Here is an 18785-nt window from a genome sequence, read left to right as displayed (position 1 = left end):
AGCCATAAAAAAGAAAAAGAATGAGATCATCATTAGCAACAACATGGATGGAACTGGGGAATGTTATATTAAGTGAAATAAGCCAGGCACAGAAAGACAAACTTCACATGTTCTCACTTATTTGTGGGAGCCCAAAGTTAAAACAACTGAACTCACAGAGATAGAGAGTAGAAAGACAGTTACCAGAGGCTGGGAGGGGTAGTGAGGAGATGGGCGCAAGGGGAAGTGAGGATTGTTAGTGAGTACAAAAAAATAGTTAGAAAGAATGAATAAAACCTAGTATTCGATAGCACAGTAGGGTGACTATAGTCAATAATAATTTAATTGTACATTTTAAGATAACTAAAAGAGTATAATTAGTTTGTTTGTAATACAAAGGATAAATACTTGAGGGGATGGATACTCAATTTACTCTAATGTAACTATTACACATTGTATGCCTATATCAAAAATATCCTCTATACATCATAAATAGATATACCTACTATGTACCCCAAAAAATTAAAAATTAAAAACTATAAAAAGGCCTGGCTCACACCTGTAATCCCAGCACTTTGAGGGAATGAGGCAGGAGGATCATCTGAGCCTAGGAGTTCAAGACCAGCCTTGGCAACATAGCAAGATCTCATCTCTACTAAAAATTTAAAAAATGAGCCAAGTATTGGTGGCGTGCACCTGTAGTCCCAGCTACTTGGGAGCTGAGGCAGGAAGATTGCATGAGCCCATGAGGTCAAGGCTACAGTGAGCTGTGATCTTGCTTGGGGGCACTCCAACCTGGGTGACAGAGCATGACCCTGTCTCAAAAAATTTTTTTTAATTTTAAATAGACAATCTGGAGAATCAATTCATATATTTCATAATATCAGTATGAAACCTGGATGTATTTCTTACAAATAAAGGGTAATTTTATATAACTATAAAATTGTAAGTCTATACAACTTAAGTATATAAAATTCAGATGGATTAATTTATTTTTATTGTATATAAATTATATTCATGAAAAAGCAAATTCAATACACAATAATGAGCATTACATAAGATGCATTCAATAAAAATGTACATAAATATAATTAAGAGTTAATTACAATTATAATTTCTTCCTTATTTATGTGAGATTATAGCTTTGAATTTAAATGGATGGAAAATAGGACTCATCGAACCACTCAGTAACCTTCAGTAGGCAATACTCTCACAAATCAGTGTCTCAGTTTTATGTTAAACCACATGGAACTTGGGTAAATCAAGGATTTTTCTAGAGGGAAAAATCAAAACAATTATCTTTTTCAAATTTTATACTTGTGTATCCATTCAAATGTCTACTCCACAGTTGAATTTTGTGCTTTCCTTGGGTTAGGAACTGTTCCAGGCACCAGTGATAGACACAGCCTCTCTACTTTATATTCACATTCGAAGAATAGAAACACGTATGCAAAATATTTGTACAATATAACCTCATATCTTACAAAAATTAATAGGATATGAGAGAGAATGTAATTCCTTAATCCATGCATATACATTTTATAAGAACTGTGACACCATATTATTTGTATGAATTTAAAACACACAGGACAATAGAGTTTTCTAAGATACACGTGTATCTAAAGATAAACCAAAATATCAGAGTTCAGCTGTTTGTGGGATATGGGGAAAACAGCAAGGGTGTGGGGATGGAAGCTAAAAGGAAAAAAAAAATGAAATAATAGCATGTCAAAAACTAAAGATAATTAGTTACTCAATTACCTGCTACCTGAGGCAAAATGGTGGTGGATAAGGTGGAATGTGTGAAGGGAGGAAAAAGGGAAAGCCCGTCTAGAAGTATTACCGATCACTTCCACTCACACTCCATTGATGATCATTGTGACATGGGCATATTTGAGTGCAAGGAGGAGGGGAAGGAGTCCTGAGCCCAGCAAAGTATCTCCTAGAGACAACATTCCATATTTTACAATAAAGAGCACATGTTTGGCAGAAAGCCAGATTTTCTGCTTAGCTGCCAAAAGCTGCTGAGCTTAAGACCATGTTTAAAGATTTATAGTAAAAGGAATTTGCCAACCAGCAGACCCAATTCAAATGAAGTGAAGTAATTTGCTATTATTGGTACCTTGCATGGATTTTCTCATTTAATGCCTATGTTAACCCTGTGAAATACGTATTGTCATATCCAAAACTTAAAATGAGGAAACTGAAATGCCAAGAGGTTGTCTAACTTGCCCAATGTCACAGAGTCAGCAAGTCAAAGAGCCAGGCATTCCAAATATTATATTTTTGACGTCTGTATGTTCTCCAGGCTCCAGGAGACACATGCAAGCTCTTTAAGCGGTCTCCTTAATACCTTTCTTACTTGGTTTATGACGAAGAGAAAGCAATCCTCCCCTTATCCCACATTACGTTATGAATGGAGACTGGGAGTGATACAAGAACATTCCAAACCTATCTGAAGGAATCTCTTTTTCTCTCCTCTTTTCTCTCTCCGCACCCCCCCACCACCTGTTCCCCTTCATAAGCTGAAGGTAAATGATCACTAATACTTGTTTCATAGTCTCCTTCTCACCTATTTAGGGTATTGGGAAACTATTATATTGGCCACTTGTGTCATGTTCTCAGCCTTTGGAACCTCATTTAGCATTCTGCTTATTTTCTATTTTCACCACTGGACTCTAAACCTCCTTGGAGGTAGTCTAGTCCAACAGGCAATTGTCAAAAGAATACTGTGTTAGGCATTGTGGTGGGGGTCAGAGCATGGAGATATAAGAAGAATGAGTCATAGGCTAGGCTCTGAAGTTGTTGTCATTCTAGAGCAGCTTGTCCAGAAGAGCTTTCTGAGATGACGAGGTGTTCTGTATCTGCATGTTTCAATGTAGTAGCCAGTAGCCATTGGCAAAACTCACACAATAGTATTTCAGAACACATAGTTAGGTGCATATTTATATATTAAGTAAAAGATATGCAAGGAAGTGATTGCCACAGTCAGGCTAAGTTGTCTCTGGGGGAGGGTTATGGAGTTGCTTTGGAGAGGCAGCAGTATTATTTTTCATAACGTGCATGGTGGTTACACAAGCATTTGTTTTAAATGTTTGTTAAGGTTGGATTATATTTAATAGTGAAAAGTCTTTAAGATGATTATTGTTTTCAAAAAATTAATACTGAATATGATAGTTAAGATCAGCTCTTCTACAGGCTCATAATGTAATTTCACCATTTTTATGGGCATCACTTTGGTTGGTTTTTCTAATCTTAAGTAAGCAAGTGTTTGTAATGTTTTTATGTCAGAATGCATTTGATTTTTTAAAATGTTTGTCTCTTTTCCATGAAGGTAGTTTAATTAATTCTTTGTCTTAGGATTTGGAAGTGGATAAAACTGGTTTTTTAAAAATGTTTTTATTTGTAAGAACAGTTGAAAGTTGCAGCTATTTGGAGACTATTTTTGAATTTACAACACCACAGCTTGGTTATTTGAAAAAGGTTGATTTCACTCTGCCACAAAAATTGATTCTTTTCCAATCTGGAGACCTCAAGATGTTCTGATTTTGGAGAAAATTGCTAGTAGAATAAAAATGGCTAACACTGAGAACACTATGTCCCACATTTTTCTTTGCCAACTTTAAATAATGCTTAGAATAGATTACACATCAGTTCTCCAACATTTTCTCCTTGAGACTTCCTTCCTACCACCCTTCATGGTCAATAAAAGGATTCCAGAAGAGTCAATTCTTAATTAGCAAAAGGAAAAAGATTGGTCTAGAAAAGAGTAGCTTACTCTGAAGATAAGTCATCTGTCAGTGGCAAACCAGTCCAACCTCGATAAAGATGTGTGAAAACCTTCCATTGACATAATTTAATAAGACAGTAAAGCAATGCCATCAAAGCATCTCAACATGAAATATCAGCCAAATAGTTGTTGGTTCTGGATACAGACAAACTTGGTAGGGCATATTTTCTTCCAAATGCTTCCTTACTTTTACTCACGGCATTTTTTTTTAAGAGACAGAGCCTCACTCTGTTACCCAGGCTGGAATGCCGTGGCATGATTATAGCTCACTGCAGCCTCCAACTCCTGGGCTCAAGCAATCCTCCAAGCTCAGCCTTTTGAGTAGCTGGGGACTCAACATGTTGCCCAGGCTGGTCTCAAACTCCTGCCCTCAAGCACTCCTCCCCGTTTGGCCTCCCAAAGTGCTGAAATTACAGGCATGAGTCACTGCACCTAGCCCTTATTCATGGCCTTTTTTTTTTTTAACCAATTAGGATTTTTCACTTTGCTGTTAAAGTATGTAATTTTGGCAAACCAGATTATACATACATTTCTATAAATTTATATATGTATAAAAATATTCATCTAATGCACCATCATGTCAAAAGATAATAAGAAAGGTGAAGCTGAAATAGATTTGTGACTTCTCCAGTAGTCAATTACATCAATGGTGTTTTGCCACTCTAGGTTAACCAAATTTGATGAGCAGAAGCATAATAATCACTGATACCTTTGACAATGGTAATTATTACTATTATTATTATTATTGCATTTTTAGTAGAGAGGGGGTTTCATCACAGTGGTCAGGCTGGTCTTGAAATCCTGACCTCAGGTGATCCACTTGCCTCGGCCTCCCAAAGTCCTGGAATTGCAGGCGTGAGCCACCATGCCCAGCCCAACAACAGTAATTATTATGAAGACAGGTAAACATTTCACTTAGATATGCATTAAGCTTCATATCGTATTATCACGTTTGCAGTCCTTGGTTTGATTGGTATGTTTAAGAATCCACATGAACCAAGTTAGAGTTGTCCTCTTTAAACACAGCCGTGAAAACTGGTAACCTTCTCAAAGCATTCTTACATTCCCATTAATTGTAAGACCAAAAAAAGTTTCTCCTTTCTTAGTAATAGAATATCTACATATCTACTAGGTTACTCTTCTGAGTACATAAAATTACATACATAAATATCAACTGAAATCTATGTGCTCATTTTAGTATATTTTCTAATCTTATTTTCAACAATCTAATATATTGCTATTTCTTCACTAATGCTTTTTTTGTTTGTTTGTTTGTTTGAGACAGGGTCTCACTCTGTCACCCAGGCTGGAGTGCAGTGGCACAATCTCAGCTCACTGCAACTTCACCTCCTGGGTTCAAGCAATCTTCCCACCTCAGCCTCCTGAGTAGCTGGGACTACAGGTACATGCCACCACGCCTGGCTAATTTTTGTATTTTTTTGTAGAGGGGAGGTTTCACCATGTTGACCAGGCTGGTCTTGAACTCCTGGACTAAGTGATCTGCCTGCGTCGGCCTCCCAAACTGCTGGGATTACAGGCATGAACCACTGCGCCTGGCCTGCTAATGCTTTTAACTTTTTTGTTGTTTGTTTGTTTGTTTGTTTGTTTGTTTTTTGAGATGGAGTCTCGCTCTGTCGCCAGGCTGGAGTGCAGTGGCACAATCTTGGCTCACTGCAACCTCCGCCTCCCAGATTCAAGTGATTCTCCTGCCTAAGCCTCCCAGGTAGCTGGGACTACAGGCACATGCCACCACAACTGGCTAATTTTTGTATTTTTAGTAGAAACAGGGTTTCACCATGATGGCCAGGATGGTCTCGATCTGTTTTAACTTTTTAAAATTTTGCAATTTCTTCTTCCACTCCTTAACCTCTTTGTCTCTTCTTTCTCTAGGTACTTGTTAATTATCATCAGGGTCAGACAGAATCCTTGTAGGCATTTTGAAAAAAGATAACATTTCCTTCCTTGAATAATTTAAAGGAATGAATAGGTTTGTCCAAGATCATGTTTATTATTACTTTAGGTCAAAATATTTGAAATTGCTGGGTTTTTTTAAATTAAATTTTTAAAAAACCAAAACCCATTGAAATATAGCAACGAGCATTGCCCTACATTATTTTTTTCTTAGCTCCGTATCTCATCTTCTTTTTCATAATATCTCTATGAATCTTATGAAACTTATGCTCCAGGCATACTGGTTTAGTCATTGTACCCCCAATACATTCTGCTTTTAATCAATGGTTCACCTCACTCAGAATGCCCTCCTTGCTACCTATCAATAACCTACACATCTTTTATTTATTTATTTATTTATATTTTATATATATATTATTATTATTTTTTTTTTTTTAGACAGAAGTCTTGCTCTTGTTGCCCAGGCTGGAGTGCAATGGTGCGATCTCGGCTCACTGCAACCTCTGCCTCCCAGGTTCAAGCGATTCTCCTGCCTCAGCCTCCCAAGTAGCTGGGATTACAGGCACCTGCCACCACACCTGGCTATTTTTGTGTTTTTAGTAGAGATGGGGTTTCACCATGTTGGCCAGGCTGATCTTGAACTCTTGACCTCAGGTGATCCACCTGCCTCAGCCTCCCAAAGTGCTGGGATTACAGGCGTGAGCCACTGCACCCGGCCATAACCTACACATCTTTTAAAGCCCCCTTCAAATACAATAGTGAAGATAGTCTTCTTCCTGACAACTCATAAGCACTTCTTCCCGCACTCTTTATGTTATTCAGTATTTAACATGAATTTATTGATCAAATTAGTTTCCAGGCACTGTACTGACGATCCAAGGAAGAATAAGACACACTGTCTGCTCTTCAGGAATTTAAAATCTGATGAGCGACACAGGCACGTAGATGTCTCTCACATGTCTGAAAGAGAGCAGATTAGCTCTCTGGCATCTTCTTATAAGGGCACTAATCCCATTCATGAGGGCTGCACTCTCATGACCTACTTACCTTCCACAGGCTCCACCTCTTAACACCATCACATTAGGGGTTCGAATTTCAACAAATGAATGGGGGGGAGTGGGACAAATATTCAGCACATGACACTATCCCAAAACCTAGTGACTTGAAACCTCAATTTATTATTATTATTATTATTATTATTATTATTATTATCTTTTGAACTTCTACGGGTCAACTACAGATTCAGCTGAGTGGTTTACAACTGAGGTCTCTCATGTGTTTGCTCTCAGATGTTGGCTAGGACAGGAATCATCTGAAACCTTCTTCAGTCACATTTCTGGTGACTACAGAGATAGCAAGAATAGCTGAGGGCTGGACATCCAAGGTATCTCCCTAACAGGATGGCAGCAGAAAGTTAGCTGGATTTCTTACTTGACATATGAGAACTCTAAGAGACAAATACAGAGGCCTAAGACACAGATGGATCAGCCTTAGACAGATGCAGAAACCATCTGCACCTCAGAAAGAGGAAAGAATGGGTACAGATGAATATAACTTTTAGGGTAAGGGAGAATGAAATGATTAAAATATCAATCCCAAAATTGTTCTGTAGTATAGATTCCCTCGGTGGCCGGTAACTAACGGAGGGCAAAAAAGATTCCATGATCAGATTTATTTGGGAACTTCTCAGTTTAAAAAAGTCAATGAGCTTCTTAACTATGGAGATTTTCAGAGCCTGTTATGAGCTAATAATACTTACTGGTAATCTCCAGAGTCCCCCTTTCTATTGAACATTCTTCAGAATGGGGTTTTATGGATCGCATCCTAGGAAATGCTGTACAAATGTTTCTCCCATCAAGTAGCAAGAAGTTTTCTAGAGTTGTCATTACTTCTTTATCAGTCAGTATTTTCCAGAAAAACAGACCCAGTAAGATGCGTACATAGAGAAAGAGGGAGAGAGAAAAAGAGATTTATTTTAAGGAATCAGCCTGCTCAATTGTGCAGACTGGGAAGTCCAAAAACTGCAGGGTGGGCTGGCAGGCTGGAAACCTAGGGAAGAGTTGTAGTTCTAAAGAGTCTGAAGGGAATCTGCTCTGAATTCCCTCATCTTCCCGGGACCTTGGTTTTTTCTCTATTAAGGCCTTTAACTGATTGGATGAGGCCCATCCACATTATGGAAAGTGATACGGTTTGGCTCTGTGTTTCCACCCAAATCTCATTAGTAGCTCGCATAATTCCCACGTGTTGTGGGAGGGACCTAGTGGGAGATGATTGAATCTTAGGGGCGGGTCTTTTCCTGTGCTGTTCTTGTGATAGTGAGTGGGTCTCACAAGATCTGATGGTTTTAAAAACGGGAATTTCGGCTGGGCAAGGTGGCTCAGGCCTGTAATCCCAGCACTTTGGGAGGCCAAGGCACGCAGATCACGAGGTCAAGAGATCGAGACCATCCTGGCCAACATAGTGAAACCCTGTCTCTACTAAAAATACAAAAATTAGCTGGGCGTGGTGGCATACGCCTGTAGTCCCAGCTACTCAGGAGGCTGAGGCAAGAGAGCCGATTGAACCCCAGGAGGCGGTGGTTGCAGTGAGCCCAGATCGTGCCACTGCACTCCAGCCTGGCGACAAAGCAAGACTTCAAAAAAAAAAAAAAAAACAGGAGTTTCTCTGCACAAGCCTTCTCTTTTTGCCTGCTGCCATCCACATAAGATGTGACTTGCTCCCACTTGCCTTCTGCCATGATCATGGGGCCTCCCCAGCCACGTGGAACTGTGAGTCCAATTAAACCTTTTTCTTTTATAAATTGCCCAGTCTTGGGTATCTCTTTATCAGCAGCATGAAAACGGACTAATAGAGAGGGTATTCTGATTTACTCAAAGTCTACTGATTTAATTGTTAACTTTAACTTAAAATACCTTAAAAATGCCTTTACTAAAAATACAAAAAATTAGCCGGGCGTGGTAGCGGGCGCCTGTAGTCCCAGCTACTCGGGAGGCTGAGGCAGGAGAATGGCGTGAACCCGGGAGGCGGAGCTTGCAGTGAGCCGAGATCGCGCCACTGCACTCCAGCCCGGGCGACAGAGCGAGACTCCGTCTCAAAAAAAAAAAAAAAAAAAAAAATGCCTTTGAAGAAATGTGCAGAATAATGTTTGACCAAATATCTGGGTATAGTGGCCTAGCTAAGTTGACACATGAAAATAACCATCACAATTTCTAAAATAATTTTTAGGGCAAGGGTTGCTACTTCTACATATGAAAAAAAGAATTCTCACTGGTCATAAAAACTTGCCTTAAATCTTCAATGCCTATAAAATATAGAAAACACCTTTTTCATTTACTTAGCAGAAGCTAACTTAGCTTGCAATGAAGGAATCCTCTCAGTCTAGATTGTCTATTGACTGTACACTCCAGAAGGGAAAATAAGATGTCGTTATGGATGAGTTTGTGTCCTAGGTAAGCATATTAATCAATATGCAGCATTCAGATCTTAACTTTGGCTTTCCTGATTTAATTCAAGCTAATTAAACCTAGCCTCCCTTCCAAAAAAACCCACTTCACTGGAGATGCTAATACACACACTTCACCTGGTTGACATTGTTTAGCTCAGGGATTCTCAAGGTGTGATTTTCCAGGCAATAGTATCAGCCTTACCTGGGAATTTGTTAAGAGATGCAAATCTTGGCCTTTACCCTTACCAAATCAGCAACTCAGCAGGGAAAGACAGGAGATGGATCTTTGTTTAAAACAAGGCCTTTGTGGGTTTCTGATACATACTCAAGTTTGAGAACCACTGGACTCTTTCCATCTTTTCCACGTGTGGCTCTTCTCTCAATCACTCTACTGAGTTTCAGAAAACAAAACAGGTGATTACTAATTCAGAAAACAAAACAGGTTATTACTGAGAAGCAGTGAGAGGATGGTAAGGAGTAGAGAATAGCAACGAAGAACCTCTTACCTGAGATAGCAGCTGACAGAGCCAATCCAATGCTAGTAGTTGTCCCAAAGATTGGCCAAGATAAAAACCAGGGTTGATGATAGTCCAAAACAGGATCACCTAATACAAGAGGTAGGAGAATGTGGGAGCTAAAAAGAGGAGAAACTACAGGAGTTGATGAAGGAGAGGCCTTTAAGAGCACAACATAAACGTATCTAATGGAATTCTTGAGATGAATACAAATACCCACGTCAGCTTTTTAAATTATCATGCTGAATTGCTTTGGCATTTGAGGGGCATTTTTTTAAAGCCCCACTGAAAATCTACAGGATTATCAGTAGAATTTAGCAAGTGCCCTTGGTGGGTAATTCCCCGTGGAAGCTTTTCCTTCCACACGGTCAGTAGGTCTAAGAACACAAAAAGTATTTTTTGGCTTTCCTGTATTTTCACTGGTGGAAGTCAGCCCATTCACACCTAGTGAATAGAAAAAAAAAGTAGCTTTAGGTTAATATTACAATAAATCAAAAAGAGGCAGATGGCTGCATCTTCTCAGAGCTACCTCTATTCCTGCCTAAGAATCAACCTCATGAGCTTGGTAGAAGGACATTCTGCTAGTTATTCTTTCTTGAAAGACCAGGAATATCAAGAGATTTGGATTTCAGAAAAACAATCCCCTAATTTTTAAGGTTTTTATTCATCTTGTCTTCCACCCGTAGCCCAATAATCTCATTTTAACGGATGTCAGATAGTCATGTTAGTCTCAAAGGGGAACATCTCTGAGATTTCTGGCACATGAAATATGAATTTCTCTGATAAATGCTTCAGCTCCTCACTCAAGTAGCCCTTTTATGTAGTATATAGTATGTACATCCGCTGATGTATTTCAAGATAATTTAGATGCCTAATTTTCAGTTGTCTTTAAAAAAAAAAAAAAAAAAACCTTAGACCAATTAAGTTTAACAGAGTTTAACTGGGCAAAGAAGGATTCATGAATCAGATAGTCCCCCAAACCAGAATAGATAGAAAGAGATTCCAGCGCTGCTGCATTGTCAGAAGGATTTATGGACAGAAATAGGAAGGCAGTTTACAGAAAGCAGAAGTGAGGCACAGAGACAGCCAGCTTGGTTACAGCTCAGTGTTTTCCTTGTTTGAACACGGTTTGAACATTTGGCTGTGAGTGGTTGAAGTATGCCTGCTGTGATTGGCTGAGACTCAGCTGCTTGTTACAAGGGTAGGCTATAGTCTGTTTACATATCCAGTTAGGTTACAGTTCACTATGTATGGATAAACCTTTAGGCCAAACTTAAAATATGCAAGGAGGCAGCTTTAGGCTAAATTTAATTCAACCGCAGTCATCTGATAGCTAGATATTTCTCAAACTACGTATGGTTAAAAACCGGTTATATTTTTAAATTTCAAATCCATCATGGATCAATACTTTCATAAAATTCAATGAAAATGAATTACTAGAAAAATGATCACATTGGATTTCATGACAGTGTCAAGTTGCTATAAAAGATAGAAATGCAGGCCGGGCACAGTGGCTCACGCCTATAATCCTAGCACTTTGGGAGGCTGAGGCGAGTGGATTGCCTGAGCTCAGGAGCTCAAGACCAGCCTGGGCAACACGTGAAACTCCGTCTCTACTAAAATACAAAACATTAGCTGGGCATGGTGGTGTGCACCTGTAGTCCCAGCTACTCAGGAGGCTGAGGCAGGAGAATTGATTGAACCCAGGAGGCAGAGGTTACAGTGAGCCAAGATTGCACCACTGCACTCCAGCCCGGGTGACAGAGCGAGACTCTGTCTCCAGAAAAAAAAGAAAAGGAAAGATAGATATACTTACTCTCCATTTCTGTGCTTTTGAACTTTTGAACTCTATCAGATTTCAGGCCAACACTACTTCACTGGTCACACTGTGATTGGCAGTGATGTAGGTACTGTAAACATCTGCAGGTTGATAAGATTATTTCAAGAATTCTAAAAAGCTAGAACTGGCAATGGTGTTGCCAAAGCTCCACCCAATAGACATCTAGATTTGGACATTTCTCCATCAAACATTCCTCTGAAGATAGTTCTGTGAAGCAAGGAAGACAATAGGTGACAAACTTATCTATACACAAACGCTAGCATTACTGAGGTGGCATTTGCCTCTCTGATAAGTCCAGGTAAGTTTACTTACCTGTCAATTGCCATTTTGTTTCATGCCTTTCTCTTTCTAAGTGGAGAGCCGTGAATAATATTGTGGATGTGCTTTCTGATTATTTGTGTGGATTTTTTGCTTATTTTGTTTGTCCTGGATCTAGTCGGAGTGGAAAAGAGGACTGTGGTGAGAACTTTGGGTTGAACAAAATAGCTACACTCTTCTTTTACAATCCTGAAACGAAATTCAGTATCATCAACTGGCAGATAATGACAGGTGAAGATTTGAGCTTCACTGAAAGAAAAAACTCAGAACAGGTTTTGAAGATTAGACTCTTCTCACTATTCAAAATAGCAAAGACATGGAGTCAACCTAGGTGCCCATCCATGGCGGACTGGATGAAGAAAATGTGGTACATATACACCATGGAATACTATGCAGCCATAAAAGAATGAAATCGTGTCTTGTGCAGGAACACGGATGCATCTGGAGGCCATTATCCTAAGTGAAGTAACTCGGAAACAGGAAACCAAATACCACATGTTCTCACTTGCAAGTGGGAGCTAAACATTGGGTACTCATGGACATAAAGATGGCAACAATAGGAACTGGAGGGTACTAGAGGTAGGAGAGGGGAGGGGTTGCAAAACTAACTATTGGGTACAATGGTCAGTACCTGGGTGATGGGATCGACTGTACCCCAAACCTCAGCATCACACAGTATACTCAGGTAACAAATCTGTACATGTACCCCCGAATCAAAAATAAAAGGTGAAGTTATAAAAAATAAAAACCAAAATAAAATCTCCTGGAAATCTTAAAAAAGATAAAATGTGTTATTTTAACTGTCCTTCAGACAAGCCAAAAAGGGTGAGGAGAAGAATGTCAAAATTAGAAATTGAACTTCAGAAACACAGAGCCAAAGAAACTCCTGGGAAAGAAGACATCTACAAAGTTAGTGCACAGCGACCTGGATTCCAGAGAAGACTGTTGAGTTCAGTTTAGAGATGAGAACTGCTAACTGCCACAACTTGACAATTTATGGTGGGCTTCTAGTAACAGAATAGGATAGGCAGAAAAGAGACAGAATGTGAACCTCCGTTTACGTGGAGTGGGTGAGAAATGAGAGTGAAGAAGTTGTGCCATGCTGCAGGGTTTAAGCAAGGAAAGCTGTATGCAAAACACAAGAATTCACAAAGTGGCAATGTGTTTTCAGGGTACAGATAATAATTAGCAAAAGAGAAACAGAGACGATGGGAGTGATGCAAAGTCCAACAGGTGATATTGGGTGATATTTAAAGAACAGACGGGCATCTGGGAATCCTGCCTGATTCTGAAGAACTAGCACAGGCGATCTCCACCACTGGGCCACAGCCCAATACCGGTCTGTGGCTTGTTAGGAACCAGGCCGCACAGCAGGAGGTGAGTGGCAGGCAAGCAAGCATTGCCGGCTGAGCTCTGCCTCCTGTCAGATCAGCCACAGCATTAGATTCTCATAGAGTGCAAACCCTATTGTGCACTGTGCATTCGAGGGATCTAGGGTGCACTCTCCTTGTGAGAATCTAATGATAAATGTAATGGGCTTGAATCATCCTGAAACCGTCCCCTCCCTTCCTCGACCCTGTCTGTGGAAAAATTGTCTTCCAAGAAACTGGTCCCTGGTGCCAAAAAGTTGGGGACCACCGGACTGGCGGGATAGGCAGAGTCTTTGTTTTAACAGAAACATATATCCTCAGAAAACAAAAATTAGCTCAGAGTGAGAGAGTAAAAAATCTGCCCACCATTTATCAGACTACATTAATAGACATATATAAAGACAGCAGCAAACTGAACAGGAACTATTTCTCTTAAGGGTGTTGAAGCTATAAAGCGTCATAACAACTCCCTTTGTTGAATGGACTCCTGCCTTATTAATCATTAAGAAACTTTATTTTTTCCAAAATCAAAGATTATCAGAGACTTTGTTGCTGTAGATTATATCGGTAAGAATGAAACACTCCATTCTTGCCTGGAGAGTCTAAGCTCTTTTGACACAGAAGCAGTCTCAATTTACAACCCAGGTGCAGAGAGATTCAGATAAGGGGTTTCTGGATACAACAACCCATCTTCATCCTAACTTTGTACATTGCAAAGAAACAGGAGCCTGGGTCTGTTTCATAATCCAAATCCTTATCCCTGTTTTCTTTGAACCTTTCAAACACTGCTTCATTTAAATACCATCTACATTCCACTCATTCGCAAAATCCTATAATAATTCTATCTTTTCCTTTACTGAGCCACCTCTGCTCTGGTCCACAGTCACCTTCATTGCATTGCATCCATAAAGTCAACTGTATCAGATAACAGGTTTGCTCCTGGTGTTCTGAGGCTGATTGGGCAGGGGAAATTCTCATCCGTTTACCAGAATAGTATGAAGAAGCTAGACAGAAGCCAACTTAGAAGATCAGTCACTCAAAAGGCATTGTTGCTTTGGGACAAGGTCCGAGTCTACTTGTTGGAATCAAGATATTAGGATAAGACAAGAAGTAAGTGTGCCATCACGCTGTACCTAAGGGTTGGTCTGTTGCAGTCTGAGTATCTCTTGCCTTCAGTTCTGTTTGGTCTCAGAATAAAAAGATGGAGTTAGAATAGCAAAGAAAGATTCAGTGGTTTCAACTGAGGAAAGTGCCAGGAAGGTAGGAACCAGCTGGTTGAGACTGAAATCCAGGAGTGTACAAAAAGACCAGTGATATAAGCCCAAGCAGAGCAGTCCCTGGCCAGGGGGTTTGTCTGGGTTCTCACAAAGGGAGATGCCTGGGAATTAAAATCTGCAAAGGGCGAAGAGTTTCCTCCCCACAGAGCTTTCTTAACCTCTTTGAAGAGAAAAAGACTAGGGAGGAAAATAAGGAAACAGAGTAAAGGAGAGATGGGTACAGCAGGTGGCGAAGCCCAAAATAATGGGTTTGGGAATAAGGGAAGTATCTTATGATCAAGCTCTATAAAATCAGTGCTTCATGCTAGAGTGGGAACTGGGCAAACTCATGGAAAACAGATTGAGTCTCATGTATCTTTAGATTTTGCACAATTTTTCTGAGCTGCAAGACTGCCCCATAGGAATTGAGTTTTTTTCTTTTTTTTCTTTTTCTGCATCTGAACCCAAGATCCCTGTTCAGAGGGTAGAGGATAGGAACATTGTGTTGTTGGTTTGTTTCATTCTCTAGAGGATTTGCTTCCAAGCAGCAGTGAATGGATCACTGTGAGAACACAATGATATTTTCATCTATGACTAAACTATTCTATTCTGTTCCTGCTCCTTTTAGGGAGAGGAAAATTGTTCCTGGTTATTTTGGTCTAAAGTTTTTCAAAACTTCCATTACAAATCATAAAGCAAGTTTGACTTCTGGGAAATTACACTTCAGTTAATAATTTTAAATGTATTTGTATGGTGAAGTATAACTTTATAAATGTTATCTTTTTATGTAAAAAATATATTTTTTAACAACAACAAAACCTGTTACCACATTTCCTGATTTGTGGTATGACCGACGCAGAAAGAATTCTCCGGTAGATGGGGAGGACAAGACCACCTCTGAGAGTAAGTTTTCGGATCTTGTCTTCAGTCATCTGTGGAGTAATCCATGCAGCCAGAAAGAAATCTTGAGTTTCTAACAAATCCACCAGCACCATCCTGATAGCCTCTTGTTCAAGAGTGACAATGTTTCCTTGGCTCTTTTTACTGTGGTACAGATAAATCTAGAAACGCATTCCACTGCCACTCTTCCCTGTCCGTCTACACATACATCCTTCTTTCTTTCTTTCTTTCTTTCTTTAAAATCTCTGCTTCAAAGTGGGAAAGAAACTTAGAGGTTTCTAAGGGAAAAAGTGAATGTGAAAAAGTAAATATAAAATGATTACTAGCAGTAATTATTTTCTAAACCAATGGCTTTCAAACTTTTTAAAACTACAATCAACAGTAAGAAAGGCATTTTCCATCAGGTCCTACTACATGTACACTTGGACATATTTGTGTGTGTACATATATAGATAGATATGATCCAGGTTCACAAAACAGTACAGATGGTACATTATGATTTTTCTTTTTTATTCTTTTGCTTTATAAAATATTTATCATTGGTCACTAAATTGATATGATCTACTAAATGAGTGGCAACCTGCAGTTTAAAAAATACTGTTTTTGTGGGCAATATTAGCAGACAGCCTATTAATCTTTATTCCAGAAAATAACTCAAAATAAGCTTTGTTTCCTAATACCAGACTTCTTGTGTTCAAAGGATCTACTTTTGCGATGTTCTTTTGCAGTGTGTCTGCTCCATTCTTTCCCTGAAAGTCCAGAAGTCAATGCAGATGTGATTATATAAGAAAATCAATATCATATCTTTGTTACTTCTGGTATCAACCCTAGATTCTGAACATTCCCTGCCTCTAAATATTTCTTAAAGTAAATTCTTTATAAGAACTGGCTAGAAATTGATCCAGCTTAGGCTGTTACTGCAGGCAATATCTGCAGAGACTTTTATCAGACTGGAAATGGCTTAGAAAGTGATGGAACAATAAAGGCAGATCAAATACCTTATGGCACTTCATAAAACGAAATACAGCACACCCGTGAAGAAAAATGAAGTTGATCTGTGTGCTATGAACCAATATTTAAGGTATTTATTAAATTGAAAAAAATAAGATGAACGCATTGTGTATAGTAGACTTCCACATGTTTTTAAAAGGGGAATGTATGTACATAGAATATTTCTGAAACGCTCCACAAGATATTAGTAATGGGAATTGCTTATAGGCAATAGGAAAGAGATATAGAGGGCTGGGAGTGTAGAAGGGTCAAGATTTAAGATAATACTTCTGTATACCTCTTTATGGTGTTTGTTTTTTTTATTTTGTGCATATACATATATTACTTTTTAAATTAAAAATAGCTAATTTTTAAAAGAAATATTATACATCAGATTTTGTGATAGAGGGGGTATTTGCAAACTCTTTAGGATGAAGGGAACTTTCCTTGTGAGCAATTGTATAAAAGGATATTTACTTTAATAAATGGATATTTATTATAACACCGAGATTTATCTCCTTCATTTATGTATCTTGTGTAGTTTACAGAGTTCCATGTCCATTGCCTGACTTAGTGTTCATAGCAACCTTTTGAAATAGTTGTGACACATACTAGAAGCAATGCTTTACAAATTAAAACAAAACAAAAAACCCTAAAATCTAAAGAAATTAAAAACCTAGAACATATTATATGGAAAGAAGTTTAGAGTCATGACATGACTGTGATGTAGTACAAACCTGGACATTTTGCACTCTTAAGAGTTACCAAGAAGTTTATGAATAGTATTTTTAAAGTCTTCAACAATACTCCTCACAGTGTTGATCTCTTAACTAAAGGACACTTGCATAGAGGAGGAAGAAGGCAGAAAAATAAACCTCCTGAAACTCTTTTCGTAAAATATGCCTAATATTAGAAGGTAAATGGTCAACTAACAACTGGTTGAAAATTAACATTAAAGAAGTTGCATTCATAATCTCACTCTATAGATTTTCAGCTTTGCTTTAGAACAAAGCTAAAATAATTACCTCAATGGAAAAAGATGGAGATTTCAAAGCGTCACTACTAAATCTTGAAAAATACCCTTAAGGTTTATGGGTTAGGGTTATAGTATCTCCCAGTTTCCCTGGGACAACCCCAATTTATATCTCCTGTCTCCGTGTAATTACTCATAACACCCCTTTCATTCTCCAAAGTGCCCTAATTTAGATGATAAACTATATCTCCACACTATTAAATATCAATCTCTATTCTCTATACACCTTTAAGATTGTCATTTTCTAGAAATTGGGCTTCATCTTGGGGCTAAGAATTACCTTCATTCATGCCAAAGCTGAGTGATATATACTCAGATCGTAACTGCATATATGACTCTCAAATAAGAAAGAGAAGTTTTCCAAACCATTACCCACCAGCAGCTTTAGCTTTATTAAAGAGATTAATAGTGGGAAGGGAGACTCAGGGTCTGGTTTAGAAGTTTGGGCGTGTTGAGGTTTTCAAGGGAAATGTGAACTAAGAATGACTTGGTGAGACTGATGTAAAGATAAATAATTGATACCACATAACACAGTATTTTTTGTTTGTTTGTTTTTTTGAGACGGACTCTCGTTCTGTCGCTAGGCTAGAGTGCAGTGGCACGATCTCAGCTTACTGCAACTTCCGCTCCTGGGTTCAAGCGATTCTCCTGCCTCAGCCTCCCAAGTAGCTGGGACTAGAGACGCGCGCCACCACTCCCAGCTGATATTTGTATTTTTAGTAGAGACGGGGTTTCACCATGTTGGCCAAGATGGTCTCGATCTCTTGACCTCGTGATCCGCCCACCTCGACCTGCCAAAGTGTTGGGATACAGGCGTGAGCCACCGCGCTTCTAAGTGATGCTCCTCCAGAGTCATTCATGTGTCATTTACTGGTTAACATTTGGAGAGTGGCTCCTGGGAGTAAGACACTGTTCTAAGCACTGCATCAGCTTTGTCAATAGTTTTAGGGACTTTGTACTAAATTTCCAGTGGTTTGTTGAGATGTATTTTTTTACATCAGATTTTAACATCAGATGCTATACATCAGATTACAGATCAGATTTTACACATCAACCCCTCTCTGAGCTCTTTCTGACTAGCACTCTTTAGAATTTCTGTGACTTATAACTACTCTATTTGATCATTAGAAAGATTATTCCCATAGCCCAGGTAGGTTGAATAGTAGCTGCAATTTTTTTTCATGTAACAAATAAATGTATTTCTTCCATAGAACAAGCAACTGAATCCAAAGCCAAGTTGGCTATCACAGTACAGCATCTTTTACTCAGCGGTAAGCAGACCACCTCTCCAGAATATATAACTATGGCGACTTAAGGCAATGCCACAGGTTGCTTTTAAGATGTGTCTGCCTGCTACATTCTCTGCAGCACATGGCACTTAAATTGAAGTTATCATGTAGTGATTACTTGAGGTTTCTGTGTGAAGTATTAAAGAATA

General features: G+C 38.9%; 1 long non-coding RNA gene across 1 annotated transcript in view; it reads left to right on the top strand.

Annotated features, from left to right (window-relative positions):
• The window catches only part of LOC107974335 (uncharacterized), a 37397-nt gene that overhangs the window by 10784 nt on the left and 7828 nt on the right, over positions 1-18785 (top strand). Inside the window, exon 2 of the long non-coding RNA XR_001717020.1 lies at positions 18559-18618. This is a non-coding gene — a long non-coding RNA (uncharacterized LOC107974335). The remainder of the gene's footprint in view (positions 1-18558; positions 18619-18785) is intronic.

Source organism: Pan troglodytes, chromosome 3, assembly GCF_028858775.2.
Source record: "Pan troglodytes isolate AG18354 chromosome 3, NHGRI_mPanTro3-v2.0_pri, whole genome shotgun sequence".
NCBI lineage: Eukaryota > Metazoa > Chordata > Mammalia > Primates > Hominidae > Pan > Pan troglodytes.
This window is presented reverse-complemented; position numbering and strand designations above follow the sequence as displayed.